Genomic DNA, 5,303 nt, shown 5'->3' with positions numbered 1-5,303 from the left:
TAAGTTACAGCAAGCTCCTCTTGTCTTGTCGGCCGATGCCGAGCCCAAACACCGGGGACTTAGTTAGTGGTCTCACGATGTTGTCTCTGCTTCTGTAGCTCCTAGGAATGCTTCCACGACAATCCGTCCGTCTCTGTATCAGCCGTCTGTCCAGACTTGTTTCTCCACTCAATGCACAGGGAATCCACAGACTTCCAAATTCGTACTGGGTTCTTAGTAAAGTCTCAGTCTTTTCTTAGATAAAGGGTTAGCTCTTCTCCAGGAAACGTTAGCAACACAAGTCTCTCACAGAGTTAAACAAAAGGTTAGCTCTTCTCCAGGGGAACGTTAGCAACAAAAAGTCTCTCAAAAGCTTCTTTTCCTCCAAAAACACTTGCAGTAAATCCACACACAGTCTCTTTTTTTAAGATCTCACAGCAGCTTCTCCTTTGCTTCCCGCCTTTTCTCTCTCAGCTCTCACTTCCTAGTTTCACTTCACACACGAGACACTGGACCCCACCCCCCAGCACACATTGTCTCTGGGAGTTTTGCCCTGTCTGTCTTCTGCTGCAACAGGCAAAAACCACAGGGTCCTAGTGCCCTCTCAGTGGGACTACAGTTCACCCTCTTACATGCCACCCCACTAGAGGTTGGCGTCCTCGACATACCTCCCCACTCAAATTCATCTTGAGCATATCGCTGAGGCGGTATTCCTGCCGTAGATCGTGTAGTTCTCCTGAGTCCTACATCAACAGGTGCGACCTTAGAGGGAGCTAGAGTCTCTTCCGTGGTCGTGTTAGTGGGCGTAAGTGGAGTTGTCTCCTCCTGCGGCTCGATGTCCTGTGATACAGCGTCAGGACCAAGCAGTTGACCTGATGCACTCTCCTCAACAACATCCTCCATATCCCCAACATTCTCATCACCCGAGGCCAGATCGGTCACAGGGGGCAAATAAGCAGGCGCAGGAGTAAGCACACCATCAAACTCAAGATCATTCAGAGCTTCCGCCCCTTGAAACATGGCCTCTGGCTCTAGGGGGGTAGGCGCCGAATCTTCAAACCAGCACCGCTGTAACATGTTACGATGCAAATTACGGGTTGGCCCCCCTGTCCCCACCGGTTCGACCTCGTACACTGGAATCTCAGGGTTCACCTGTTTTTTTTATCAGATACGGTATCGCCTCCCATCGATCACTCAGCTTTCCTGACCGTCGTTTTGTCCTCACCAACACTCTGTCTCCCGGAGAGAACAGCTCTGTTTGTACAGGTCGCGTGTCCTTATGGACCACCTGGCGAAGGCGGTCGCCCACCACCTGATGCACCACCCTCAACCGCCGCCGATGCTCTAGTACCCACTCGGATGCAGTCCGAAGGGGGGCGGAGGAGGGATCTGGCATGTTCAAATCCTCAATGTCTCGGCCAGGTCTACCAAACATCAACATGTGTGGTGAGTAACCAGTAGTACTGTGCACCCTGTTATTGTAAGCCCACATCAATTCGGGGAGATACTCAGGCCAGCATGTCTGTTGCTGACTCTCTAAGGACCTCAACATTTGCAACAGGGTCCGATTAAAACGCTCACACGCCCCGTTACCCTGAGGGTGGTAAGGCGTTGTTCTCGACTGCTCGATACCATAGAGCTGGTGCAACTCTTTCATCAGCGTCCCCTGAAAGCAGGCCCCTTGATCTGAATGTATTCTCTGCGGACACCCGAACACTTGGAAGAAATGTCGGCACACTTCCTCAGCCGCCGACCTGGCCGTCTGATCTCTTGTCGGCACCGCTACAGCATACTTGGTAAAGTGATCTGTCATCACCAGGCAATAGGAGTACCCTGACGTAGAGTACCCTATCAACACGTAGTCAATCATGAGTAGTTCCAGTGGAGCTGAAGTCTTAATAGACTGTGTGGGAGCCCGCTGCTTAGGGCTTTTGTTGAGCCCACAAATTCGGCACTGCCGACACGCGTCGGCCACCATCCCTCCCAACTCAGGGCAGTAGAGGACTCGCTGCAACCACTGAAGTGTCTTTTCACTTCCAAAATGGGCCCCCTTCTCATGCGCCTCACGAGCGACCACTGGCCCCATCCCCACAGGAATTATCAGTTGGTACCGATGCTGCAGCTCCGATGGCAGGTACACCTTACGATACAAAAGACCTTGTTCCACACACAATTTATCCCATTGTCGAAGGAGTTTCATTCCTTCCATGGACAACTGAGCCTTGTCCTCTGCACTGGGCCAGGCCTTGTTTTGTACCCAACGGCGCACAAGTGCAACGTCCGGACACTCATCCTGGACTCTTGTCCAATCTGAGGGTGTTTTACCCAGGACACAGGGCATCCCGGTGGCCACCCCACTTGAGTGTACCACACTTTGGAAGATAGGTATCTGCCCCAAAGCTGGAGTTTCAGTATCCTCAAGTTGTTCATCAACATCTTCCCCGGATGACCCAAGGGGCACTCTTGACAATGCATCTGCATTGCCGTTCTCTCGACCAGAGCGAAATTTAATGCAGTAATTGAACTTGGCCAGTCTGGCGACCCACCGCTGCTCCAACGCCCCCAGTTTTGCATTCTCTAAGTGAGCTAGCGGGTTGTTATCTGTCATGACTAGCACCTCAGCTCCTGTTAGATACTCGGCGAAGCGTTCTGTCATTGCCCACACCAGGGCCAGCAATTCCAGCCGGAATGAGCTGTAGTTAGCTGGATTTCGCTCGGAGTCTCTTAAAGATCTGCTGCCATAAGAAATCACTCGTTCTCGGCCGTCCTGCACCTGTGCTAGTACTGCCCCCAACCCATGAAGACTACCATCGGTATACAACAAAAAAGGGGTGTCAAACCGGGCGTAGGCCAGCAATGGGGCACTCGTTAGGGCGGTTTTCACTCCATCAAATGCCTTTTTCTGTAGGGGCCCCCATGGAATGGGGCGATTTCGAGGACCCAGCGCTGTCCCTCTCAAAAGTTCATTCAAGGGACTCACCACTTGTGAGAATTTAGGCACAAACCGCCGATAGTATCCTGCTAGGCCCAGGAAGGCCCGCACTTCTCGCAGGTCACAAGGAGGTGGCCACTCTTGTACCGCCTTAATCTTACTGGCTAAAGGTAGTACCCCATCCGGGGTCACCAGATGCCCCAAATATTCAATCTGGTTTCGTAACAGTTGACATTTTTTTGGCTTTATTTTCAGGCCGTAGCTCTTGAGCCGCCGGAGAACTTGACGCAGCTTCTCTAGATGATCTTCAAATGAGGTTCCGAACACCACAATGTCGTCTAGATATATCAAGACTGATTCAAAATTTAGATCGCCCAAGCAATGTTCCATCAGGCGTTGGAAGGTTCCCGGGGCGGTAGCGAGGCCAAAGGGCATCCGGTTGAACTCAAAGAGCCCCATTGGCAAGACAAACGCCGTCTTGGCCCGATCTTTTTCAGCCATTGGGACCTGCCAGTACCCGCTTGCCAAATCCAACATTGAGAAATACTTGGCCCGACCCAGGGCCGACAGGGATTCTTCAATACGGGGTAAAGGATATGCGTCCCGTACGGTGTGGGCATTCAATTTCCGATAGTCCACACAAAATCAGAGTGTCCCATCCTTCTTGCGGACCAAAACTACAGGGGCCGCCCAGGGACTCCGGATCTCTCGGATCACTTGGTTGTCCAGCATACTGGCCACCATGCTCTTCACCTCTTGATAGAGCGCCGGAGGAATTTGACGATATCTTTCTCTAATGGGTGGAGTATCCCCCGTTGGAATCTCATGCTCAATCGTCTGGGTACACCCGAAGTCCTCTCCATGTCGGGAAAAGGTCTCTTGATGTTCCCACAAAACTCTCTCCAACTGCTCCAACTGCACGGGGGTCAGCTTCTCCCGATCCACTCCCATCTGCTCCATGATCACATGAACATTCCATTCCTCCGTAGGAGGTTCAGTCCGGCCTACCTCGACCGCGAATGTCCAGGATGACTGTTGGTCTGGTCGCAATTCGAACCCTGCATTTTCCGGCACCTTCTCTGCCGGCACGAACAGTTCAGCCAGTATGGTCCCAGCGGGAATTGCAACAGCTTCATCTAAAACATTGATGCATCGGACCGGCACTCGTCCATTCTTCACAATCGCCAAAGACCGGGCCACATGTACCTTGGCAAATGAGGAACCCTCTCGGGCGGGCTCAAGTAGCACTTCAAGCCCATTCAATCTCTGTGCAGCTCCCACAGGCAGCATTAAGAGTTCCTCTTGTCTGGGTCCCAGCAGGATCGGGGCCCTCGAAGTCACTCGGACCCAGCCCACCCGGCCACCTGGGACCGCACTTTTCAGCAAGTCGCAACTCAGCACTTGACGGTGTAGAATTCTCTGTGTGGGTCGGTGTCTTGTCGCACGGGCCCAGTATCGGGGTCCTTCACTGGCATACATCTGGTGATTCAAATCTCGCAGCACGTTCATTCCGAGCGTCACTTCCATCCCTCTTCTAGGGGGGTGATCCACCAGTACTACCCCTTTCTGCCCCAGCTCTTGACCAAACATTTTTAGTTGCATCCACACGATCCCTTTGACTGACAATTGACCATTATTTGCGGCGGTCAGTCGTATCACTCGGCCATCCTCTGGAATCACTAGTCGACTGAAGTATCTCTCATATACTTCTAGAGGCATTATAGTACATTCGGATCCCATGTCAACCAAGCACCTCATCTTCCGCCCTTCAAACTCTGCTTCTATCACTGGACTACATGCAAACAAATCTTGTTCATTCCGTCGAGGGCTTTGTGTGGGTGGGGCCGCTGCTGCTTGCCCTCTCATGGCAGCGGCCGGAAGTTTAAAGCCGGCGACGTGGTTTCTGGGGCTGTAAGCGCCCGGCAGTAATGCGAGATGTGTCCCTGGCGGCCACACTTCCAGCAGGTGATTGTTCCTCGTGGGCGAGGGCTTGACTCATTCTGATAGGACGACCTGGCCATTTGCGGGGTCACCGTTCCAGGGGGTGGGGCAGGAGGTTCCCGTGAGGGGGTAGAGGCGGGATCAACTGTCAGTTGAGACAATTTCAGCTTCAACTCCTTCACCTCAGCACGCAAAGCTTGTACCACGCTTACCAGCCCCTCTCCCCCCGACCCTGATGACCCACCTTCCTCCAGCTGGGCACTGTTCACTGACCCCTCGGGAACATAGGCTGATTTCTCTTCCCTTTCCACTGCAGCTCGGTAAATCTGCCAGAAAGATAACTCTGGTGCAACCCGAGCCATTTCCAACAGTTTGTCCCGGAGAAGTCTATTGGCTAAACCGGTGATGAATTGGTCCCGGAGCAAGCGGTCTACCTCCCGGAACGCCCCCA

The sequence above is a fragment of the Ranitomeya imitator genome, chromosome 6, assembly GCF_032444005.1.
Source record: "Ranitomeya imitator isolate aRanImi1 chromosome 6, aRanImi1.pri, whole genome shotgun sequence".
In the NCBI taxonomy this organism is placed as follows: domain Eukaryota; kingdom Metazoa; phylum Chordata; class Amphibia; order Anura; family Dendrobatidae; genus Ranitomeya; species Ranitomeya imitator.
This window is presented reverse-complemented; position numbering follows the sequence as displayed.